The following is a 14,397-nucleotide window of genomic DNA, read 5'->3' as shown; positions in this document are numbered from 1 at the left end:
AATCTAAACTAAACAGACCCCAAATGCTTTAGCCTGTTTACCTACGGAAGGCATTTCCCCATTTTGATTGTCTTTCTCAATTTTTTTCCAGCTTGAAAATATACTGTTGAGATGGAGCAGCCAGAAATGTACACATTATCACAAGTATGGCTGTTATTACAGATCTGTATAAGGACATTGTGATTCTAGGAGTTTTATTTTTGAGCCCTGTCCTTATATAATTGCCTATATCACAGCTGCCACATACCAAGGTGATTTCCCCCCACATTGCACTCTCCACCCCAACCCTAAGGTCTCTTTCCTAGTTCATCACCACCACTTCACAGTCCATCAACATATATATGAAATTAAGATTTTTCATCTCAATATGAAATAGTTCTAATGGAGAAACGTTTGTGGCAGCTTTTATTGTGTTGGCCAGGCATGGATTAAACAGCTTTAAATTATTGCCATTTTTTTTAAAAAAAAGATGCCTACTTCCTTACCTGTGATGAAGAAGGCGTGCAAATTAGAGGAATTAGGAGCTCCAGTATACCAACATTTCCTAAGCAATTGGGCAGGTTAGGAAACAACAGGTAGAAGAGAAGTGAAATACGTATGTAACATGGTAAAAACTAAGGGTCTATTTTCTCAATATTATGATGTTGTGGTTCCTGTGGAGCAGAAATGTATAATAGATTGAGAAAAAGACATAAATTGCAATATTACAAAAGATGTGTGGGAGTATGAACCTATTTCAAGAAATATTCTATATCAACCTATTTAAGGCAAAAACAACTTGGAAGTGACATATAGGTGGTTGAAGACATGAGTTCAGGTGAGATGGAAGCATTTAATGTCAAACTGAATGCAGAATGTGACAACAGAACTATGCCTGGCCGGAGTTCGGTCCAAGCCTACCCCACAACTTGATTGCAACAGACAAGCTAAGTCAGATCTCAGATAGACAACAGAAAATGGAATCTACTGAAGAATAGTTAAGATGAAAAATGGAACATGTGATAAAGTTAAGGAATGGAGAGAAAGAGAAACCATCAGCTATTGGGCAGTATAAAAATATAAATATATATATATGAATAAATAAACCTGAGCTAGATAAATAACTGGAATTCCTTGGATCTCTTTTTGAAATAGAAAATATGGTGACTATGAAATATTGCACTATGAAAGTGGTATATAAAAGGCAGGAGCCACACTACTGCTTTATAGCAGTGTTGAAATGCACTGACAACTGTTGGGGCCCATTGACACATACCATATACCACTATATCCAGCTTGGTGTGGCTCCTGCCACTTATATACCGCTTTCATACCACTTTCGTAGTGCAATATCCTGCTTGGTATAGTTCTGGCCTTAGTCTGCAACATTTCTCTGGCTATGGGAAGTTAGGTCAAAGCACAGTCAATGTAAACAGTGATCTCATGCACCTGTGATCTCAAGGCTTAACAAGCCTGGTACCATATCTATGTATACTAACGAGTTTGTATTCCAAAGTTGCTCTGTCAAAAAGTTCCCATCAATCAGTTATAATGATAAGAAAGCTTACCTGTGCCAAGAAGATGCACTTATTTATTCCAAGAAGTGTCTTACTTATCAGTAATGCCAATTAGTGCTATACTGTCCTATGCTGAGAAAGAATGCCTTGTTATTAATCCCAGTAATCAATCACTTGCTAAACTTGGCCACTGTGCCAAGTCCAGGATGCTATATAATCCCCAGGGGTGGTGTCCAGACTGGTCCATGGTTTTGTGCAGAGGCCTTCGCAGTCTGGTCCACCTTTATTGGGTATGCCTGAATGCGCTGTAAGTTACTCAATAAAGAACTCTCCTTGTAAGCAAACCTTGAATCTGACTTGTTGGCCTTTACTAGACCTACCTTAAAATCCAGGCGAGAGGAGGGGAGAGCCCGCGATGCAAGTATCGCGGGCTGTCACCTTTGTCTACATGTCAGACACAACGAGCTAAAGGAAAGACCCGTTGCATCCACCATTTTTTTAAAGAAAATTAAAGGGCTGGCTGCGCAGGAGTGCACGAACAACTAGAGGTAAGGGTTTGTTTGTTTGTTTTTTAAAAAAAGATTTCCTCGCTCCCCCCACCCTGCTCACGATGGGTGCAGCGGTCCTGGGGAGCGCTGCACCCTGTGCACAACTTTTCCCGGCTATGTACGAGTAATTGCGCAGAGCCAGGAAAAGCAGCAGAATGGGCTACATGCTTGCGGTCTTGGGCTGAGCCCAAGACCGCGGGGGAAATTGGGCTGAAAGGGGTAGGCTATATCCCAGGGCCAGGGAGGGTTGATACCTCCCTGAGCCCGGGATCCCCTATGTGTCATCTGGACGCACAGGGGCGATCCCGGGTATCACCTCGGGATATAGCCTGGTCTAGCAATGACCATTGTCTCCTTGGTTACCCTGAAAAAAACTAAAGCCCATGGCCGGGGCAATACAAGCTGGACATGTGGAAGTCTCCTCTCTGTGAGAGTCTATGCCCTATGTGTGGATGCCAGTGGAAGAGTCATATGAGGCATATGACATTGAAGTTGAGGCTACACTACTGTTCATGTTCACAGTTACCTGAAGGCCCAGATAGGGCTATTGTCTATTTTAATTGTATCTACTAAAGTCTATCACTTTACATATCTTTTAGATTAAGGCCAGTGCCTATGTGCTGGCAGGCCTTACCATTAATGCAACAGGGAGGTAGGGTTTCTAAAAGCAACCCCAAATGAGTGGAAATGCTCATTTCTGGAATGAGGCAGATCGTTCCCAATCTGGAAACAAGCATTTCCAGGGTTAGTTTAAGCTATGATCCCTCCCTGTGGGGAAAGGCAGGAAGAGATCATGGCACAGTAGTAGAGTACACACTAAGGATGTCAGAGGATTCCGTCTGGGGGTGAAGTCCATGGAGTCTTCCGCAGCTCGGCCCCCTCTAGCCTGCAAGCTAGCCTAACTCAATCTGTGCAAGGAGGGCCAGCTTGTGGACTTCCACTTCATTTATTTATTTTGTCTAATTACAGCATGATATGCCAATTACAGCTGCAATTTGTATAATTTGGGAAAACTGTGGCTGTCATTCGTGCAATTTGCGCAAATTGTGCTAAAATTTCCACAAACCAAGTTCCCAGATTCTGCATAACTAATCACTTTACGGCATTTTGCACAAATGACGCTAATGACAACTGTAATTTGCTTAAGTTATGCAATTTGCAGCTCCACTTTGCGTAACTTGCTGTTTTCAGAAAGGAGAAAAATAGAGCGGGTATCTGTGAGTTCCAGGAGAAATTTCACGACTCAGCTCATGAATACAAGCCAAGGTGGGGATTCCGGGGAAATCTGTTAAGCCCCCAAAGGGCCAGATTTCCCTGGGTTGGCCATCCCTACTACGTGGATGGTGCACTTTGTATGCAGAAGAACTGTGTGAGGTCCAACAGACTGGGTGAGTGCTTAAACAGCCTTCCCCAACCTGGGGCCCTCCAGATGGTTTGGACTATAACTCAGAGCATTCCTGACCATTGGCCATATTGGCTGGGGCTGATGGGAATCGAATTCCAAAATGCCTGGTGATCTTTGGTTAGGGAAGGCTGTTCCAAAAAAGCCCTAGAATCCTGTGCAATATGCAAGGATTCTGTGGTAGAGACCAGGTGGGAATCTACACTGGTGTTGTTATAACGTTTTGAATGGGTTACTGTGACGCATAGCGTCACGTGACCCTGGGTCTCCAACGTTGCAAATGAGTCGTACTTACAGGTTCTATTTCTTAGTTCCAGCGTGGCTACAGATTCTTGTGCCTAGTTCTACCGGTAATTTTCCTCTCCCAACCCAGAGCTGCTGGGTTTGCTCCGCCCACTTCCTGTTCTCCTTCCTTCGCCCCATTTACTATCTTATCTGCTACAGCAGATAAATCGCACCAACGTTATACTGTGCAATCACTGACAATTGCATGCAAAGGACTCAGAAGTTTTCCACCTTAGAATCTGCTTTTATTGTGAAGTACTCCCATGCATCCTGCCTTAAAATTTGAATCAAATTGGGTCATCGGTTGATTTTTTATGATTTTTTAAAAAACATTTTCCCCCTCTTTGCAAAGGAGCTGAGGAGCACTCAAAGGAGCGCTGTAGCTCCGTGCAGGAAAATTAACACGGGTCTCTTGCTCCCAGTCCAAAACTCATGACCAGCGGGGCTTAAATGCGGCTGCTGCTAAAACTTTTCAATTTGGTCTCCCATCCCTACCCTAACCCTGCTTAGCTTCAGCAAAGTGGCTGGCTCCTATGCACTCAGGCTATTCCCTGGGACCTGCATTAAGATGTTTTGGGAGGGGATTTGTGTGTGTGCTTATGACTATTGCCCTGCACTGCTGGCTAGGAATGAGGCAGGCAGTGGGCGGAGCAAACCCAGCAACTCTGCTACGCTCAGATGGAGGGAGAACAACGAAAGGATTTAACAATGTGCCCTGCAGTAACGTTACAGCTAAACGTAAGTCACGCTAGTGTGCCCCAAGATACAGAGAACCGATACAGAGAACCACGTTAGAAAGGGACACTAGCAACATTATAAGACTAGTGTAGATCCGGCCATTGAGTGGAAATATGATCCCAGAAGCTGGAAAGCCTGGAAAATATGAAGATGGTTATTTAGTAAAGATGCCTCCTGTTAGAAAGGCAATTAGCAGAGAAAAACAAAATGGCAAAACAGAATGAGCGTTTATCAATCCTACATGTGCACCGGCTGTCTTAGAACAATAAAGGAAGCCACACCCTTCTTTAGTAAAGTAAAGAAAACAGTTTTAGTCACAAATATTCTTGCATATACAATGCAGGCAGAGCATTGAGTTTCAAAAGAGTTTGTTCAGTCCATTTTTGTGTTACATAGGCAGGTGTGAGAGAGCAAACACAAGTGCTCCCAGCAATGGAGGAGGTCAGAGAGTGGGGCGAGAAAGGGGAAAATGGGGGAAAAATCACAGTAAATCACATTGTAGGCTATAGAGATCCTAATGCCACAAATTAACTAACTGCAACACTGCCCCTTTCCAGTAACTTGCAGACAAGGGCCAGATCTACACTACTGCTTTAAAGTGCTTTATAACAGTTATAAAGCGCTTTAACTGCTTTAAAGCACTATAAAACCGTTATAAAGCGCTTTAAAGCAGTAGTGTAGATCCAGCCAAGGTAGCAATATTCCCAACAGCTAGACCAATGATCTGACTCAGTATAACCCAGCTTCATATGAAAACAGTATTTTTTTTCTCAAAAAGCCTGCAAGACTTAGCACACTTTACAGTGTGATGCCCATGTGTGTCCACACAGAGTTGCCTGCAAGACACTTCAGAATCCTTCTAACAATAATAATAACTTTCGGAGCATCTGTCCAAATGCTTTCTAAAAACAATGAGCTCTGTCATGATGATAGGTTTGTGGCTCTGAATGGCCTATTCACTGCATGTGATGGCAGGTTAAATTGTACATGACACTGAAATGGGCCATTGCAACTGAGTGAAACTCTTCTAGCAGATGACATGAGCATGTTTCCCCCCTTTTTTTGATGAGTTTGAAGGGTGTGGCAGAAAGCCTGAATATACCTTACTTTTCACTACATCGTAGGTAGTCAGGGAAAGAAGCTTAATTAGGACTAATGTGATAAAACTTCTTTTAAAGAGCAAGTGAAGAGAGCATTTAGGTCAGAAGGCTAGGAAACACTTCCTGTGGGTAAGATGTATTAGAGAAGCGGTTATTTTTGTTATTTATTAAAGAGAGGGCTTCCGTGTAACTTAATAACATCATTTATTATCTACAGAACTGCAAATTAAAGAGCTGCCCTGTTAAGCATATCTAATAGACTCTTAACTTGCACACCAGTGCCCAAGAGTAAACAAATAGGTGTAAGATAGTTGCAGGGACACTGGAATTAAGTTCGGCTTTGTGGAGAGGAGTTTGCAGTCTTTTTACAAGATGAAATTACGAAACTCTTGGAGATCAATAGAACATTTGATTAGACCAAGAGGAAAAATAGCTTTAGTAAAATGCATCTTCTTTAAAAAAATAAAATATTGTTCATTAACAGTTAAACAAAACTTTAAACAATACTTTAGAGTACAGGTGCTTATTAAAAAGCATGGACAATTACATTGAGTGTTGTAGTGCCAAAGTTATACTAGAGCTACACAAGGCATGTATGCAAATATTAAAACGTGACAGTTCTCCAAAATGTTCTCTTTGTGACTGGAGCTCTGAAATATATATATATATATATATATATATATATATATATATATATATATATATATATATATAGTCTGAAATATATATAAAGTCAAGAAGAGAAACCATATCTTTATAGAACTATCTGGTTAGGTCATCTTCTTAATCCATCTATGGTGATGACTGAGCTTTTTAGCTAGGGCCTCTTGCCAAATTCTGGGACCATATATCTTGACTTAGTTTTCCACCTGTGTGCTACTTCCATAAGTGCTGCCGTTAATAAAAGACAGGCTGCTTCTTTATGGTTTACAGGGTTCATTACATCATCACCAATGGATAAAAGTGCTAATAAAAGGTTTGGTGCCATTTGTTGCTGTGTCATTTCTGAGATCTTTAAAGAAGTTCATGCTTAGAGCAGACCCACAGAAATTAATGAGACTTAATTAATGAGACTTACTTAAGCACCATTGATTTCAGTGGGGCTGCTCTAAGCATGAATAAATCTGGATCCAATGCAACATTTACAACAACAACATCAACAACAACAACAACAAAGATACTTGTCCCATGGCCTCAGAGTTTCCATGAGGATTGATCAGCCGCAGTTGGAGGTCCTGCCCAGCATTGGCTAAGTCAAAAAAAAGTTCAATGCTTGCTAATAATGTCAAAAACTGGCATCACTATCATTGCATAGTTAAATTATGGAACTCACTACCATGAGATGTAGTGATGGCTACCAATTTGGATGGCTTTAAAATGGCTACTAGCCCTGATGGTTGTGTGCTATCTCCAGTATTCGAGGCAGAAACCTGTGTGCACCAGTTGCTGGAGAACATGGGTGGGAGGGTGCTGTTGCACCATGTCTGCTTTGTTGGTCCCTGGTCAACAGCTGGTTGGCTGCTGTGTGAACAGAGTGCTGGACTAGATGGAACTTTGGTCTGATCCAGTATGGCACTTCTTCTGTTCTTATCAGCCAGCACAACCATGTCCCTCCACAGAGATCAAAGCAGTGGATGGTGAAGTGTCAACCCCTGGTGGATCACACCACACAGATAAGGAATTATATTTTGAGATCAGCAATATCCCTCTTTTGGTTTCACATCTTCAACAATATAAATTACCCCCTTGAAGGGGCTACGGACACCCAGGTATACTGAACTGTCATCACATTAAATCAGGTCACTATGTTGGAATCAGACTCCAAAGCCATGCTCTTCCTTTTACAGGATTTGTTTCTTATTACCACACTTACACATCCAAGACCTCCTTTCATCCTGCATCTAGTGGGACTAGATGCCAAATAAGGACAGAAAAAACTGGGGAGTTTATGGGGAATCATCAAATAATCATACATATCAGCATATAAAACAACAACCATCTTGTCTTATCTCTGGCTCCCTTCTCTCTGGTTTTAGGCAATGGCTTATAGCACCTATGAATAAAGGAACTGATGTAGGAATATATCACGTAAAGCAGCGGTCCCCAACCTTTTTGGCACCAGGGACTGGTTTCATGGAAGACCATTTTTCCATGAGCCGGGGGGGGGGGGGAGGGGGCGTGTTGAGGAATTATATAACATTCACATAATCAACCCCCTTTAATACCTGGTGTTTGTATTAGAAACAGGAAGTGCAGCTAGACTCTCAATGATAATTGAAAAAAGTGTGTTTTTAAGATGAAAAATATCACAGGAAACATTTTTCATTTTGTTCAAATAAAAGAAAACAAGCAGCCAGGCCGCTGCTTGCTGTTGTTGCACTCGCTGAGATATGGGCAGGAACTACCTCGTGGCGGCTAGCCTGCATCTACCCCTGGGTGGAGAAGAGCCGCGGAGAGAGCTGCCCCGGGGGTGGGTGGGACCAGGGGAGGAGGCTGGGTCCCTGCCTGCAAGTGGTGGTGGCCAGGGTCGTGCCTGCCTGGTCCCCAAGAGGGAGGAGCAGAGCTGCAGCGGTGGCCTCCCTGCCATGGCACCCGGAAGCCGCTCTCCCACAGCAGCTCTAAGAGTGGCCCCCCTCCACCATCCTAGCTTCGCTTCGGCTGTGTGCCCAGCCGAAGTGAAGCCGGATGCTGGAGCAGGTGGGCAGCTTCAGAACGGCGCACCCAGAAGTGGATGGGTGAAAGCAGCTCACCTGCATGGCCCGGTTCCTAACAGGCCACAGACCAGTACCAGTCTGTGGCCCGGGGGTTGGGGACCCCTGACGTAAAGGATAGAAGGGTTGTTATCAAAAGGAGCTCAGGACAAAAACATGTTGAGAGAAAAAAAACCTTACAGGAAATGTGGCAAAAGGGGAGAGAATTGAGCCATGTGTTAATGAGGTGGAAGGGAACAGACAGATTGGTGGAGAGAGGAAACAAGTTATACAAGATGAACACTCCCCTCAATGCCCATGAGAAAATGGTTCCTACAGAATAATGAACCAGTGTTGCTTTCACAGGTAATGAATTAGATGAGTTCCAATATTGGTAAAAACCCTTGAGTTATATCAAGGTTCAGGCAGTTCAGCAATGAAGGCAACGTTTGTACTTTACAGAATGTACAAGTGTGGGATTGTGCCTGTCTATTCCAAATCCCCAAACAGTTAATCTAACGGAGGTTTTTAAGGTTTGAACAGGTCCTTCTAATAGCTGCTGTGGTGCTGTGCAGTTAACCTTTATTGCCTTCTGGGTCCTATTAAGAATGAGTTATGCTTGTCCTCTTTAAGCAGGAAAGGAGTGCATTCCAGATGTGTGGATGCTCTTGACATATGTGAACGGCAGGGCTCTAAGGCACCCAAATGTCCCAGCCTTTGTAGGTGTATCATTTCCATTTGAATTCCACATGTATATCCATTTAACCCCTGTGGTGTCATTTTCATGTAACATCATGAAGCCAAGCTGATGAGAGCAATATAAATGCATAGGCAGGCTAGATAGAGAGAAAGATGGCATTTTATGCAATTTCTCTCTGCTTCTCCATTTTCTCCTTCCGTGGCCACCTGAGGGCAAAACAAGTCAGTTCTTTTAACTGGGAAAGGAACTCCCATTTTTATTACTTTCATCATGATCATTGGAGTTGCCTGAACATTTACCAAAAAAAAAAAAAAAAATTGCCTGTGCTTTCCCACCTTAAAAGCAGAGGAACTGAAGCTGTGGAGCTATTTGTTGGAAATTAGTATGAATCATGAAAGTTTGATGAATTGGAAATCAAATGATTTGTTGTTCCAGATCTGTGACAAAACATATTGTGTTTTTTCAGTACTAAAATATTTCAGTCATTGAATAATGGAGAGCCAGTACAGTCAGGTGACTTTATTTGACTGAGACAGAGTGAACTACTGAACAGCTGGTGAACAACAAATTCTCTGGAAGCCATTGCTTCCTGACAGGAGGCCATTTCAGGAATGATTGGCTAACCAAACGAGTTCTTCAAGTTTAAATATTTAGAACTAATCACTCAACAGGCTACAATCATGCCGAGGCTTGTGTCCACTTGCATTTTAGCCATCATTCTAGCTGCTTCATTGCCCTTTGCTCACAATATAACTGGGAGCTAAATGGCTACAGAGCAGCAAAAGACTCATATCATTGGAGCAATTCTGTCTGTGGCGCAAGTTATCTTGATGCTCTAAGGAGGACCAAGAGCTTTGTGCCAAATAGAAATGCTCTGATGACCATCAGGAATCCCCAGGATACATCAGCATCCAGGGATGAGCCATCCTAACTGCCCCACCTCTCCTTCAGAAGGTCAAAGTCATCATTAGCCTAAACCTCTCAAGGAAGTCTATAATGTCTATGCAGAGCTTTCAAGTAGAACTTTTGTGGGTATAAATGCAGTTTCACTGATAATGGAAGACTACAGCCTTAGCTAGACCTAAGGTTTATCCCGGGGTTGTCCCTGCCTGCTCCCAGGATATCCTGTGTGTCATTTACATGAACAGGGATGACTCTGGGATGATCCTGGGATAAACCTTAGGTCTAGCTAAGGCCTACAGCTCTGATCATGTTTATTTTTCTTCTTCTTTTATGAGAAGATGTGGTGCTGGAGTGGGCAGTGTGGTGCTTCAGTTTGAGGGATTAAACAGAAATGAGGAACAGCTGAGAGTGTTTGGGGAGTGGCCCTTCATGGGAACAGGCAGAAGCTAGCTGAAGGCCCATGCAGCTGACAACGATTCCCAGTCACCACAATCCCCATAAAAGACTTGCCAGAACTCAGAAGCGATGCTGGAAGCAACTATTGTTCTTGGTGCCTTGTCTTCATTGCCAGCTCCTTGATCTTGCCTAGACTTATCCTGACCTTGGACCGGACCCTGACTACAGGATTGTTAAGAATTCAGTAGAGTGGCCAGGAAAACCCTGTAAAAATGGGATTCAGGAGATCATACCTAGTTCTTGATAAAAACTACAAAACAGTAACACATGCAATATGGTTTCCACCTTGGTATTGTTACAAGGACAGCATCTGTTGAGCAATGGGATTTTGTTATATCTGCCATCTAAATGTTTAGAGGGAAGAACATTAAGCCTAACTAACAAGAATGCTCTCCTATATTTGGGAATTGTTAACCAGTGAAGATAGGACATCTCATCTTTGCAAAAATGGACTGGTAAACCTAAGGAGTATGGGGAACATGGACCCTGGGCAGCACTCTAGGGTTCTTGTAAATCTGTGTCCAACAGCCTCTGATTCACGTACACCACATTGAAACTGTAGGTTTCCACAGATCAGCTTGTGCAATTTAGAACTAAACTCCAAGCACTAAATACGCCTGACTTCTGCACAACAACCACTCTTTTGGACTAGTCTATGGCCATATACAAACTCTCTCTCATTTAAACTCTCCTGTTCATACTGAACCTTCTCCTGTTGACACAAATAACGATTTGGGGGAATCAGGGCATGAACAGACATAGTGCCTCTTCTGTCTGGCTTGCGGGTATCATGTGCACTAATGGAAAGAAGTCAAAACCAATTAAATCCTTCAACAGGAAGTGTCCATAGAGAACACAACAACCATTCCCTCCTTACTCCAAACAGAATTTGAGCTTCCTAAACCCAGGACACCTAGAACCAGTAGCACAGTTTGATAAATTTTAAACACTGGATTTACTGGCCTTAGGGGCATTCCTCTTAAGATGGTAATATGTATTGCCTGACGTGCTTCAAAATGTGGTAAACCACCCTTGCTATGTGTGGGCCCCTCCTGTTCATTCTGATGAGTGGGGCCCTGGACATTTGACCCAAAGTCCTGCCCTGGTGGCACCACTGCCCAGAAAACTTCCATGTTCCTTCAAATCCATACTATTCTCTCGTAATTTTGTCTTAATGCTTTAGTTTCCACCTCAATGGAAATGAACTCTACATTCATATACTTCCATTTGTTCACAACCTTTCCAGGTGATTGCCAAGGTCTCTGCCTTTCACCCTCTTCTGTTGACTCTTCCCTGCTGAAACATGTATGCTAGCTGCTTAAAGTGGGGATATGTCATAGAATCATAGAATAGTTGAGTTGAAATGGGCCTTTAAGGCCAATGAGTCCTTAAATGCAGGAATCTACATTAAAGCATACCTGACAATGGCTGTCCAGCTGCATCTTAAATGCCTCTAGTCTAGGTGGGCCCACGACCTCCCTAGGTAATTAGTTTAATTGTCATACTGCTCTAACAATCAGGAGTTTTTCCTGATGTCCAGCCAGAACCTGGCTTCCTGTAACTTGAGCCCATTATTCCATATCTTGCACCCTGGGATGATCAAGAAGAGATCATAGACCTCCTCTGAGTGACAACCTTTCAAGTACTAGAATAGTGCTATCATGGCTGCCCTCAGTCTTCTCTTCTCAAAGCTAACCTTGCCCAGTTCTTTCAGTCTCTCCTCATAGGGCTTTGTTTCCAGACCCCTGATCATCCTCATTGCCCTTCTTTGAACATGCTCCAGTGAATCTGCATCCTTCTGGAAGTGTGGTCTCCAGAACTAGCTACAGAACTCAAGGTGAGGCCTAACCAGTGCCGAATAGAAGAGAACCAGTACCTCGTGTAATTTGGAAGCTATACTTCTATTAATGCAGCCCAAAATAGCATTTGCTTTTTTAAAGCCACTTCATACTGTTCGCTCATATTCAGATTGTTATATACAACAATGCCAAGATCATTCTCGCTGGTAGTACTGCTATCAGTGAATGCTGGTGGCTCCAATGTCAGTGGGGCCATGAATCTGCCCTGGGTTTCACCCAGAACTCTAAAAGAGCTATCCAAAGTGCTGAACCCAAGCCCCAAATAGATTCAGCACCTTGGATAGCTCCTTTGGAGTTCCAGCTGGTTTTGATTGAAACCCAGATCAGATTCACAGCCCCACTGAGATTTGAGCCATCAACCTCCATTGGATCTATATTTTTTCTTTATGTTAAAATTACTCCCAGTAATATCCAAGGATGCTGTTTGCATCATTTAAATGTTCATCATTAAAATAGTGCTGTAGTGCTGTGTGTATTTGTGTGTGGTACATTGTGAAGGATGCAAAATGGCAGCCAGATTGCCAGCACATGGTGTTGCCACTTTCAGTGGCAGCACAAAAAAAGCCAAACACCTTAGGAAAAACAAGAAAGAAACTGTGCTGCATCCTCTGCCAATGGTGAGCCCTACCTGTGAGAAAGTGTTGGAGAATTTCTCCTCCCCCTGGACAAATTCAATTAAATCCTCCCCCCGCCTTTCTTTGCCCACAAATAGGGTGGAAATTTTTGAGGAGCCATTGTGCACAGCTCTATATTGGATTGCACTCAATAAAAAAAAATACAGATATAATCAATAACAACAATAATAAAATATACTTTGGCAAGGAGGTAATACACAAATACAAGAATCTACCAGAATTTTTCATTTGGGATCGCAATGTGTACTTAAAACAAGACTATCAAACAGAAGACCCCAGAGCCTCATGCCCTTATTAAATCCCATGGAACACCAACCAGATAGCACACCATTTTTTGATACGCATGTGTTTTTCCTCCTCTGCATTGATCTCATTTATTTATTTATTTATTACATTTTTATACCGCCCAATAGCCGAAGCTCTCATCTAAGTTCCTTTAATTTAGCTGTTGTTTCTCCATGGCTGTGGAATCCACAATACAGATGTCAGTGCAATAAACATTACTGTGCAGGACACAAACAGCACCAGACAGATAATCTTTTGCGAGGACAAAAGCTGCATCTACATGAAGTGGAAAAGACTCCATAATAGAATTCACACACAGTAACTTTATAATCTCATAGAAACATATACGGCACAATATAATTATTGCAATCTTCTTGTAGCCTCATAAAGCTCCCTCACTTACATGAATCAGAACCACTCTTGCAGCACAAGAGAAGGAAGGAAGCCATCCGACCGGGGAGCTGAGTCAGGGGAAAACTTGAATGGAGTCACCTTCTGAAATCAATGCAAAAGTCCTTCTAGTGCATTTTCTGTTTTTTAAGAGCTAAAAGCTCAGAGATGATAACAGATCTGTCATATTTCCATTAAACACAGAAACCTTTCTTTTCCCAAGCCTATGAGCCCTCATCTATTTATCCCAAGAAAATTACTCATTGGACAGCCCAGTCCTGTGCTACATCTTCAGCTGCTCCTGCATGAGCGACTAGAGCCCTGAAGCTAAAGCAGAATTCCCTGTTAGACAAATGGGATGCTGACAACCAGTGTTGCCTCACTCACCCATAGAGTCCCTCCTTCCTGCCTTCTTCACTTTTTCTGAAGATTGCTTATAAGAGGGCAATGCCATGGATGTTTAGGAACCAAAAAAAGGCCTGCAATGCCCTGGCTGAGTCATGCTGGGAGTTGTGGGCCTTTTTTTCTATCTTCCACAGGGTTGCACCATAAGTACATTTATAACAGCATGTAAGAAAAAGCCATTTTAAAAACAGCAATAATAACTGAAAAAGCAACAATTAAGTAATAACTTTGTAACCCTGCTTATATATGTAGTGTTACGTTAGAAAACTTGCGGCACTTGGACCTTGGTTCTTAGAACTAGCTTATCTAACCTAGGCCTTAGCTTAGGGTGACCATACGGAAAGGAGGATAGGGCTCCTGTATCTTTATCAGTTGCATAGAAAAGGGAATTTCAGCAGGTGTCATTTGTATATATGGAGAACCTGGTGAAATTCCCTCTTCATCACAACAGTTAAAGCTGCAGGTGTCCTGCCCTCTTTTAAATCTGGTCACAGTATAGCTGCAG

The sequence above is a fragment of the Elgaria multicarinata genome, chromosome 4 (genome assembly GCF_023053635.1).
Source record: "Elgaria multicarinata webbii isolate HBS135686 ecotype San Diego chromosome 4, rElgMul1.1.pri, whole genome shotgun sequence".
Taxonomy (NCBI): Eukaryota; Metazoa; Chordata; class Lepidosauria; order Squamata; family Anguidae; genus Elgaria; species Elgaria multicarinata.
This window is presented reverse-complemented; position numbering follows the sequence as displayed.